The sequence below is a fragment of the Mustela putorius genome, unplaced genomic scaffold (genome assembly GCF_011764305.1).
Source record: "Mustela putorius furo isolate JIRA1106 unplaced genomic scaffold, ASM1176430v1.1 tig00003853_pilon_pilon_pilon, whole genome shotgun sequence".
In the NCBI taxonomy this organism is placed as follows: domain Eukaryota; kingdom Metazoa; phylum Chordata; class Mammalia; order Carnivora; family Mustelidae; genus Mustela; species Mustela putorius.
This window is the reverse complement of record NW_025422005.1, coordinates 8,255,617-8,267,702: the sequence shown is the minus strand read 5'-3', so window position 1 is coordinate 8,267,702 and position 12,086 is coordinate 8,255,617. Positions and strand designations below refer to the sequence as shown.

The 12,086-nt window shown below is 51.5% G+C and overlaps 1 non-coding gene across 1 annotated transcript; it reads left to right on the top strand.

The window, feature by feature from the left end:
- Positions 1-6,108: 6,108 nt before the first annotated feature.
- On the top strand, positions 6,109-6,291 carry LOC123387428. Its single transcript, XR_006601881.1, has one exon. It is a non-coding gene; the product is annotated as a small nucleolar RNA SNORA73 family (small nucleolar RNA).
- Positions 6,292-12,086: the final 5,795 nt, after the last annotated feature.

Here is a 12,086-nt window from a genome sequence, read left to right as displayed (position 1 = left end):
GGCAGGTCACGTGATCCCAGACCCGGTTGCTAGGAGACGGCGTCCCGCCGCTCGCGCCCTCCTCCGGGTTTCTCTGGCTCCTGCTGCCTCCCACGCAGTTCCGCGGGCTGCTGGAGAGTGTGGGGTTCTGTGTCGCAAAGGGCGCGGGATCTTGCTTGGTTCGTATCCCCACAGATGCACTGATGGGACCACCCGCAGCCGAAGAGCTCGGGGGAACGTCCAGGCGCCAAGGGCTGATGTCTCACCCCGGAGGGCATCCTCTCTCCTTCCTCCGTCCTCGCTTCTAAGGGGAGACGTTGAGGATACCTACCTCTTAGGATCCTTGTGAGGTTGGATGAACTCATTCATGTTGTCGGTGAAAAAATTATCCTGACACTTGCTGGAGCGGTAAGGGAGAGTTTATTCAGGACTGTTGCCAGAGGGGTATTGCAGTAGGGGGAGAGTGCGGAAACTCGCTTTCCGGGACAGACAGCACAGGCGCAGACGGAGGGACCGATGGGTGGGAAATACCGAGAGGAGATGTAAAGGATGGGGAGATTTTTGCTAAACAGCAGGATTCTTGCTAGAAGCAGCCCCGGACTTAGACACCAAAGATGGGGGATGGGGAACTTGATCAGATCTGGAGGGTGACCAGTTATCTAGAGTGGGGGGGGGGGATCCTCGCTCAACTGACTCAGTAGGATTCTTGCTAAAACCGGATCCTGCAGTCTCAGCAAGGACAGGCTGAACAGAGAAGGCCAGGCCCAGCTTAGAAGAGGGCTCAGAGGAACCTAACGAAAATTTGGTCAAGGATAGTGTCTTTGTCAAGGTCAAGTGCCCAGAACAGCACCTGCCACGTAGTAAATGAGCAGTATAGACGAGCTATTGTTATTATCAATACAGAAGGTCATTATCGATACGATGGTTGGAGTCCCCTGGAATCTGTATACCAAAAACTTTAGGAAAATTTAGCTGGAAAGCCAGCAGGAAACCTATAGGACACACCTGTCTCCAGAAGGAAGGAAAATGGAGAACAAAAAGATTTTATCTAAACACGGTCTACCCCTCAATTGTAAATGGGAAGAATCGAGGAAAGAAAAAGCTGTCTTAAAACAGACACATGGATCAATGGGACAGAACAGAGAGCCCAGAAATAGACCCTCAACACTATGGTCAACTAATCTCTGACAAAGGAGGAAGAAATATCCAGTGGAAAAAAGACGGCCTCTTCAACAAATGGTGCCGGGAAAATTGGACAGCCACATGCAGAAAAATGAAATTGGACCATTTCCTTACACCACACATGAAAATAGACTCAAAATGGATGAAGGACCTTAATGTGAGAAAGGAATCCATCAAAATCCTTGAGGAGAACACAGGCAGCAACCTCTTCGACCTCAGCCACAGCAACTTCTTCCTAGGAACATCGCCAAAGTTAACAGAAGCAAGGGCAAAAATGAACTATTGGGATTTTGTCAAGATCAAAAGCTTTTGCACAACAAAGGAAACAGTTAACAAAACCAAAAGACAACTGACAGAATGGGAGAAGATATTTGCAAACAACATATCAGATAAAGGGCTAGTGTCCAAAATCTATAAAGAGCTTAACAAACTCAACACCCAAAGAACAAATAACTCAGTGAAGAAATGGGCAGAGGACATGAACAGACATTTCTGCAAAGAAGACATCCAGATGGCCAATAGACACATGAAAAAAAATGCTCCACATCACTCGGCATCAGGGAAATACAAATCAAAACCACAATGAGATACCACCTCACACCAGTCAGAATGGCTAAAATTAACAAGTCAGGAAATGGCAGATGCTGGCGAGGATGTGGAGAAAGGGGAACCCTCCTACACTGTTGGTAGGAATGCAAGCTGGTGCAACCACTCTAAAACACAGTGTGGAGGTTCCTCAAAAAACTGAAAATAGAGCTACCCTATGACCCAGCGATTGCACTACTGGGAATTTACCCTAAAGATACAAACGTGGTGCTCCAAAGGGGCACATGCACCCGAATGTTTATAGCAGCAATGTCCACAATAGCCAAACTATGAAAAGAACCTAGATGTCCATCAACAGATGAATGGATAAAGAAGAGGTGGTATATATATACAATGGAATATTATGCAGCCATCAAAAGAAATGAAATCTTGCCATTTGTGATGACGTGGATGGAACTAGAGGGTATTATGCTTAGTGAAATAAGTCAATCAGAGAAAGACAACTATCATATGATCTCCCTGATATGAGGAAGTGGAGATGTAACATGGAGGGTTTGGAGGGTAGGAAAAGAAAAAATGAAGGAAGATGGGATAGGGAGGGAGACAAACCATAAAAGACCCAATCTCAAAAAACAGACTGAGGGTTGCTGGGGGGAGGGGGTTCGGGAGAGGGTGGTGGGGTTATGGACATTGGGGAGGGTATGTGCTATGATGAGTGCTGTGAAATGTGTAAACCTCGTGATTCACAGACCTGTACCCCAGGGGATAAAAATATATTATATGTTTGTAAAAAAAAATTAAAAAATTAATAATAATAAAAAAAGAAAAGGCTGTCTTACCTGGCATCTCTCTTAAGACTTGACCACGCTCTCCCTATCCCAAACAAGAACAGTAATTCCCACCCCCATCCCTCCCCAACCCATCCCTCATCCATAACCAGAGAAAATTTTCATTTGGAGAACACCAGCTTTTATTAGAGTCACTTGGGGGAAGGGTCTCCTTAGAGTCGGTTTGAGTGCTTGTTCTCGTTTCTGGGAGGGAGAAACCACAACACTGCCTGGAATTGTGGGTCTTTTGCAGGGCTCCAGGGACTACTGGCCTAATTTAATACCCTGTTTGGAAATACAGTCCTCCCGACCAGGCGACAGGAAATGACTACACCTAGTTTGATCTTTGCAGAGTTAGCACGCAGGGGAAGAGATTCTGAATCCTGGTTTTGCCACTTACTGGTTGAACTTGGGCCAGTTGCTCTGCCTCTCTGTGCTAGTTTTTTCATAAGTAAGATGAGGATACTAATAGTTTTTCTTCATCAAAGTGTTGTTAGGATTTGTTAATACACAAAAAGCATTAGGAACAGGGCGTCGCTGATAGTAAGTGCTAAATCAGGATTGGCCACTATTATTCAGTATAATTCTTAATTACTGGTTATGTGATCCCTAGAAGAGATCACAATTCCTCAATAAATGCTGGATATTATGACATTACATTATTATTCATCAATCCTCTCTTTTTACAAGATTATATTTATATATTTGACACAGAACGAGAAAACACAGAGAGAGCACAAGCAGGGGGAGTGGTAAAGGGAGGAGGAGAAGCAGGCTGCCCTGAGGCAAGGCTCAGTTCTCTCACAGGGCCGGATCCCAGGACCCTGGGATCATGACCTGAGCCAAAGGCAGAGGCTCAACCAACTGAGCCACCCAGGTGCCTCTATCAGTGCTCTTCTAAGAAATAGTCCCCAACCACCTGAGATCCTAGAGGTGTTTCATTCACATCTGTAGGTGTGTAACAAGACCATGATCACCTGAGAAGGAGAAAATGCAAGTCCTAGATTAAGGCTGTCATTAATTAAGTACTTAACTTGTGGTAGGCAGGGTGAAGAACGCTCTGCAGTGAATTCTCAAGAGTAAATTCTCCCAGTGACCCCATGGTGTGGGTATTGTCCTCATCCTGTTTACACAGCATGAGGTTAAGAGAAGTTGGAAGGATTGCCCAAGTCACTGGTTGGTATGAACCTGGGCTGGGGACCGAGGGGGTGTGGCTCTGGGAACTTGACATTCACCTCTTAGCGCCACTGCCCCATCTCAGGAAACCGCAGCCCAGGCTTGGATACGCAAAGGATGGGGCAAGGCAAGGAGGGGAAGACCAATCGCTGGGGCAAACACAGGGCTGGGTCTGTGGAATGTCGCCGGCGGTCACACAGTGACACTGTGTTCACCCTGACCAGCTGGCGCAGGAGGCATGGGGTGGGGGCACAAAGCCCAGCTGGCTAGGGTTGGGGGGCAGCTCCCGGGAACAAAGGAAAGTGACTGTTCTCAAAGGAGCCAGAGTTTCCGCCATGACTCAGTCCCGACTATGCAAGGACACGTCGGCCCCCACCCAGCATGTTCCACGAGGCTTTGGGGTGATGGCTTTCATGACGCGCTTCTGGAATCCGAGTGTAACTCTTTCCTATCCTCCACCCGTCCTGCCTGCTTCAGCCAAGTTTTATCTTTGTACCTTCAATGCGGACGTGCAGAACAGTCATTCATTCATTCAGGGCCCGGTCACTGGACACCCATTTGCGTAGATATCTCGGAGCCGAATGACGGGATCGTATGGCAGGCGTCTCTTTACCTTTTTAAGAAATTGCCAGACTGTTTTCCAAGATGGTTGTGGCATCCCGTCTTATTTTCTTTGTAGCGCGTACCAGTATCTGCAGATACGGCCTCTCCGTTTACTTATTTGTTGTTTCTTATCTGTCCCACCGGCCAGACTGGGTCTCGCATCCTCCGTGCTCAGCCCCGTGCCTGGCACATAGGAAGCACTCGGGGACTGAACCAGCACACACCCGCTGAACACGTATGTGCCCCCCGCTTCCTCCCATCACGGGCATCTGGAAGACCTGCCAGCGGCTCCCACCCCGGCTTGTCCCCAGGTGCCACGATAGTCAGGATCTGCCCAGGAGGCCAGTCAAGTCAGTCCTGCTGGTTTTTGAAAGGCTCACCACTCTTTTCATTTCTCTAATTCTCATGGGGTAGGGTAGCAACTCCTGCTTTGTTGATGGAGAAATTGTTGCAGTTTGGGTGACATGGCCAAAGTCACCATGGGCAAAGCTTGCATGGGAGCTGTGTACATAAAACATGCAGACCCCCTCAAAGTCTACCCGTGGATGCCCAGGATTCTGTGTCAGGCACAAGGCCTTTCCGTGGTACTGGAGATGAAAATAGGCATAGGTGCCAGCGTACGGCTAGGACAATGAGGAGCTCATTAAGGAGATACACCAGAAAGTCACTAGTAATGACCGGTTTTTAAACAAGCTTTTCTTGGGACATCTGGGTGGCACAGTCAGTTAAGCGTCTGCCTTCGGCTCAGGTCATGATCCCAGGGTCCTGGGATCGAGCTCCACAGCAGGCTCCCTGCTCAGCAGGAAGCCTGCTTCTTCCTCTCCCACCCCACCTGCTGTGTTCCCTCTCTCACTGTGTTTCTCCCTATCAAATAAATAAATAAAATCTTTTAAAAAAATAAACACGGGGCGCCTGGGTGGCTCAGTGGGTTAAAGCCTCTGCCTTCAGCTCAGGTCATGATCCCAGGGTCCTGGGATCGAGCCCCACATCGGCCTCTCTGCTCGGCGGGGAGCCTGCTTCCTCCTATCTCTCTGCCTGCTGCTCTGCCTACTTGTGATCTCTGTCTGTCAAATAAATAAATAAAATCTTAAAAAAATATAAATAAACAGGCTTTCCTCAAATTCACTTGTGAAGTATGGGATGGGAAAAAAATGAAATCTCTTGAGAATGTTTTGAGAGATGATCTGCTTAATTAGGCATTGCAACATGGGAACCCTGGGAAGTGCCTTCCTCCCAGGAAGGAGGCAAAAGAAAAATTAAATTTCCTTACCACGTGCAGCTCACCGATAAATCCTTGAAACAGGCCGAGTGACTTCCCTCTAGGAACTCAGCTGCCCCGATGTTAATACTTTGCTAAGGGCAAAAGGCCATCTTATCCCGACCCCCAGGATCTTGTACGTCTACTTTAACCTATAAAAATTCCTTTGGAGAATTCCTTTATCTCTACCCCGCAAGACACGTGTTGGCAATCATCCCCCAAGCATCTGACCCACCGAGACACATCCAAAGGGTTCTCACGACCGAGGGTTTACAGACAGTAATAAATGACCTTTTTCCAACAACAGCTAGCCCCCTCAGGATGCTAGAAACCTTGCTTCCAAAATTCCTTAGGGACTCCCGCTATCCCTAACCCCCTCCCAACTTGAGAGTATGTAGTGGGCCACTCCTCAGGACACCGGTGCAGCTCTTTCTGCCCAGGGGTCCTGTCTCTGTACCTTAGTAAGACCACCTTTTATGCACCCAAGACATTTGAAGAATTCGTTCTGAGCCGTTGGCTTCAAACCCTCATGTCTTTCCTGCATCCCCTGGACGCTGTCCGGACAGCAGAGGGGAGCACAGGGCTAAGCCCCACGACACACAATCCTTTTCCACAATGCTGGAGATGAAGCTGGGTCTTGAGTCTGCACCTACATACTCGTGTGGCTTCTCAGAGCTCTGGGGACAATGCCTGAGGGAACAAGCCATGCAGGAAACATCTAAAAAGAAAAAAAAAAATAGAAGAAAAAATAGAAAGGCTCCATCCCCAGTGTCTGGCAGCTTGGCCCCATTTACTCCTATTTGCCTCTAAATAAGCCAGAGAAGATATGTTCCCCCTTCCAGGGGAAGCAAAGAAGTTAATCAGTCTCTGAGTTTGTCCTACGCCCCAAACACCTGGTAACACCTAAGAAGAGCCGGATCCCAAACACATCCCTGACATTAGCTTCCAGCAAACCTCGGCGGACACTGGCCTCAATATCCCCCTCCCTTCCATGATTTATAAGACACCACCTGTTAGGGGCGCCTGGGTGGCTCAGTGGGTTAAGCCTCTGCCTTTGGCTCTGGTCATGATTCAGGGTCCTGGGATCGAGCCCCGCATTGGGCTCTCTGCTCAGTGGGGATCCTGCTTCCCCCACCCTCTCTGCTGCGTCTCTGTCTGCCTCTCTGCGTACTTGTGATCTCTGTCAAATAAATAAAATCTTAAAAAAAAAAAAAAAGATACCACCTGTGACTCACCACCACTTGTCTTTGATCCGACCTTACCCTGGACTCCCAAAGGAACACGTACCCCAGACTCCTTTCCAGCGGAAACCCCTAACCCCAGCTGACGACAAGGCTCATTCTCTTTTCCGGGTCTCCCAGACTCTCCGTCCGCTGCACGTGGTCACTCACGCTATTCATTAAACTCTGTGGTCACTTCCTCTGGTGCACGTTTTCTCTTCATCCTGCACAAAGCCAAGGACCCTCTTGGTGGGTCCTGCGGGACCTCCCATTCTGGGCTGCTCAAGACGCAGCTCGCCTGCATCACAAGCACTGTCCCCTCTCTTTCCCCGGCTTGCTGGTGTCCTTTGGGGAAAGGGGTGCTTTTGGATCCCTGCCTTGCCCCCTCCTAGCAAAGTGATTTGGGCAAATTAGGGATCCACACAGAGCCCCAGGATGACTGTTGGGGTCACGTGGGATGCTTTACAAAGGATGCTCGGCCCAGCACCTGGCGCTTCATAAATGCTCAGTAGGCAGAGAGATGTCCTTTCCACAGCATCTTGCTCTGTCTCCCAGCAGGTCCTGGCCCTCGATCAATGGATAAATGCCAGGCAGACCCCTTCGATGGAGAGAAGATGCCCTTCCCCCCTTTCCTATTAGCAGAGACTCCGCGGTTCACCCCGACGCCTCACCCCCACCCCCAGAGCAGCCACTTTGTATCTATGTCATTTCATCTGTCACTGAGTCCCTCTGAATTTTGACAATGAAAACAGTGATCATCAGTCCGCGGGGTGGCGGGGGGGTGGCGCTGCGTGAGGCACAAGGAGGCACCGAATATGAAAAGGTTTTGAGAAGGTTTCCCACCCTCCAACCTGCGGCCTTTGATTCTCAGCGCCCTTGGAGGCCCACAATCTTAATGGGGCCCAGCCACGGCCTTTCCCGAGTGGGCAAATCAAGCTGGAAGAAAGACAGCCGAGAACATCACCTAAACACTGTCGGAAAGTCACACGCGCCTGCCGGAGAGCAGGGCCCCGGCAGGAAGTGCATCAGAGAAGAGCCTGGAAGCAGACCCAGAGCCGTGTCCCCTGCTGACACAGGGCTTGTTTCTGGGGCTTGACCTGGAGACCTGTCCTCCAGTGTTTGTGGCAGCTTGTCTCTAACCCGCTGGCTCTGTTTCTTGACCTAAGGTCTAGTGGGGTTGCAGGGAAGGCCTGCGAGTTTTGTTGGTTGGTGTTGGCCTTTGGATCCGTGGCTGTGGTCTTCCTTTTTCCGAAGGCCAGCTGCCCTGAGCAGACAGCAGGGCACGGGGGCAGGAGCTGATGGAACAGAAAGGAACCCTCTGGGATTGGGGTTGGGGTGACTCTCTCGGGCTCCCAGGCTTCATTCCCTGTCCTTCAACCCAGTCTCTAGTGGATGCCAAGATCCCGAAAGTATCAAATGCCATATAACTCATCAGGAAAGTCACCGCGTCCCCAGCACCATTCACGCAGGGCCAGGAGAGAGACACGATCCTGGGGCAGCCCCGGGCCCAGAGGGAGCTGGGGTGGATGAACCTGCTACTTCTCTTTTCCTGGTTTTCTGGAGGTGTCTGGACATTGCCAGGGGGTGGGAGAGATCTCCTTTCTAGAGGACACTTCTGTTTTTATGTTTAATTAAAACACAGGGGGAAGGTGGTAGGGGCTGATTCTGATGTATTTGTTCCAGTGGTGCAGAATTCGAACTTCTAGCAGCACCCATGGCTGACTTTCATAGGTTCTAGTCAGGCTCCTTGAAGACTCTCCCTTGAGCTTTAAAACGAGACCGTAATTCCCAATGTCCCTGTGGCCTGGTCACCTCATCGGGGTCCTCTGAACATGGCTGCAGGGTGAGCCCCGTCCTGTCCTCACCGGACACTCTGTGATATTACCCCGACCCCACAGAGGCCCGCAGCTCATGGCAGGTGTCAGAGAACACGTCAGAATGCCCCGTGGAGCTCTTGGTGAGCGTGGAAGAGGCAGAAAACAAAGGTTGTGTGAGATGCCAGCTACAGGGAAGGCAGCCAGAAGAAGCTGTTGCCAGGACACCCCTTCCACACCCTGTACCTGTCAACCCCATGGTCTACACTCCAGCAACCCTCTTTATGTCATTGTGTGTGTGTGCGCGCGTGCGCGTGTGTGTGCGCGCGCGTGTGTGTGTGTGTGCACGCGCGTGCCCGGGTTCTCATTAACTACGTACCTCTGCCTCCCACCACCTGTCCCAGATCTGTCGGTCTGTCCTGAGTTCAGGCTGCCACCTTTTTTCTGTCAGGCTTCCCATCTCTCCACGTGCTTGGAGCTGGAATTTCAAGGGAGGCATCTGAGGGGTGTGGTTATACCTTAGTGATCGCTCAGATACACAAGCAAGGCCAGTTATGGCCCCAGGCCCTGCAGCCCCCAAGATGCCTATCTGCCGTGGGCCTTTATCCTGCTGTTTACTTCCACACCCTTCTGCTGGGCCGGCTCAGTGCCGAGGGCTTTTGGGTCCAGGTCTGCGACAGGCTCCTTGAGGTCTCACATTCCTCGCTGGGGGACAGTAGGGGAGCCTGCGCCCAGGTGGGTGGCGGGGTCCGGGGGGAGACACAAGAGCAGAAGGGGAAGTGGGTGCTGGGATCAGGCAGGGTACCTCCACAGGTTCCACCCTCTGGAAGCCCCAGAGAGGGGTCTTAACCCGAGGGGCTTTCTAGAAGGCGGCCTGGTGAGTGCATGATCTCTGGTTCTGGCAACCCAGGGCTGGAGCTTGCCCAGCAGAACTCCTGTCCCCTTGGTGTCTCCAAATGCACTGAGCAGCTCCTGTGACCTGGGTGTGGGTGAGGGGGACAGTCGGGGACAAGGAGGACTGGTGACCGACTCCTAGTAGGTGCTCAGCAAACTTGTGGCATATGAGAGGCAGCGTGACCTTGGTGGACACATTCAGGTTTTGGAGTCAGAGAGATCTCGCTGAGGTTCCAGACGCTGCCACTGACCAGCTACACTACTTTGGACAAGTGACCTTTATTTGTCGAAGCTTCATTGGCCTGCTCTGAAAAGGGGGCTCTGCAAATTTCTAGCTACACAAGAGGAGGGTGCCTCTGGTCGTGGGCCCAGCTCCATAAATGAGCTCACGGTTGTGTGTGGATGAGTGTATTCCCACTCTCACCATGCACTCCGCTTTGTGCCAGGCACTGACACAAGGTCAAGGCTGGGGCATGGAGAGACCATTGAGGACCACAATGTCCAGAGCTGACCCACCGGCTTGCCCCACTGGATGGACCAGTCCCCGGTGTGGTCCCCCGGGCACAAATACGTAGGTTTCAGGATACGCCATCATGGAGGGGTCGGATGTAGGGACAGGAGTGCCTCTGTTTCGCCACTTGCTTATCCAAGTGTCCGTCATCCACCTGACCCCACCCCATGCCCACCAGGATTTCATGTCCTGACACTAGGATACGTGTGCCCACTTACATGACAGATGACGGTCACTGCTGCCACTTGAGACTCAAGCTGACAAAGGAGAGAGGAAGCCCAGAACTCCAGGACACACCAAAGACAACTCTGCCATGTGCCCCCAGGCTGTGATCCAGAACTGGGGAGCTGAGCCCGAGAGGCCCCTCTGGGATGTGATTTTCTGTCTCATCTTGGCCAGCTGGAGTATGTGAGTATTTAATTGCCCATGAATCTGGGTGCTGTTGTGATGGCATTTTGCAGATTTGTTCAGCATCTACAAGCAACTGACTTCAAGTAAAGAAGAGTACCCTCCATCATGTGGGTGGGCCTCGCCCAATCAGTTGATGCCGTTAAAAGCAAAAGCTGAGGCCTCAGAGATGTGGTCTGGAGACTATAGTACCAATTCCTGCCAGCCGGCCGGCCTGCCCTATGGATTTCAGACTTACTAGCCCTTGCCATAATGTGAGCCAGTTCCTTAAAACAAATCTGTATAAATATTTATCGAGAGAAGAGATCATACAAATACACAGACATATGTAAAGATAGATAAATACAAATTCCATTGGTTCTGTTTCTCTGGAGAACCCTGGCTGATACACCCCCAGTCCAGCTACCCGATCCCCTGAGTGCAGCACCCAGGCCGCCAGCAGAGAAATCCCTGTGGCCTTGGGTTCGACTGACCTTGACTCCTCCCTGGCAACTGCTCTGACCTTCATGAGTAGAGAGGGATTTGAGTTGACGTCCCAGGACAGAACAGTTTTTAAAAGTCTAGCATACCTTTCTGCAAAACGTGTTACCCAGGAGTCAGCAGTATAGCGTAGGGGGTTGGCGAACTACGGATCATGGGCAGATCCAGCCTGTCGCCCTTCTGTGTGAATAAAATTTTACCGGAACACACCCGCGCTCTGTCATTTGTGCGTATCCATTTCCAGTGTTGTCTGACTGCCGTGCACTACGATGGCAGAGCTGGGCAGCTGGGCCAGCAAGGGAAGGACTCTTGAGGCTCCTATGAAAGGGGGCTTCTGGGCTCCGTTCCCTAGAACCATCCCCCAGCGAGAGGCTCACCAGCCACCTGGAGGCCTGAGTGGGGAGGAAAGTGAGTTCTCAGGAAGGTTTGAGGATGCAGTTCTCAAACCTAGGGCAGGGGGCTCATCAAACATGCAGCTTGCCAAGCCGCACCCTTAGAGATTCTGAGTCATAGGCACGGGAGCTTGGAAGTTTGGGTTTTCTCCCCCAGAGAATCCTGTTGCTGGGAATCCTCGGCCTGTGTTTTGGGACACCCAGGATTCCCAACCATCCAGGCTGCAGAATCTGGTCCATCAGTGGTGTCTGGGCTGCGAGATTCCCACAGGGACAACAGGCCCTTAAGGGCCTCCCATGTCTGTGGTCACCCTGGCCCGCAGGAGAGTCTGGGCCCTGGCTTGGCTTTAGAACGTGGAGCCACTCAGAGCCATAACACAGCCTCATTCTGTATTACAGTCAGCCAGGCCTAGCAGGGCCTGGTCAGCAGAGATAAGAGATGGACTTCCTGGTGCTAAGCCAGCCTCCCCACCCACCCCACTGCCAATGCATGCCCTTTCCCAAGACGGCATCTGAGCCTGCCCAGGCCCCAGCGGCGTCAGCTGGTGGCACTTTGTTCCTCCCCATCCTGCTGAAGGTGGCGTCTGCTTTTCTCTGCACGTGGCCGCCCAGGTCCCGAATGAGGCGAGCCTGCTGGGACTAGTCTTGTCATCTCTTTGGGACTTCAGCTGCCCCAACCCTAAAATGGAGAGGGAGGTCAAGATAGGGAATTCCCACCAAGAGCTCTGGTTGAAGGAGAAGGATGAGGGCCAGGTGAGGATAGAGACTCTGACTGGTTTACGGCCGAGCTCAGAGC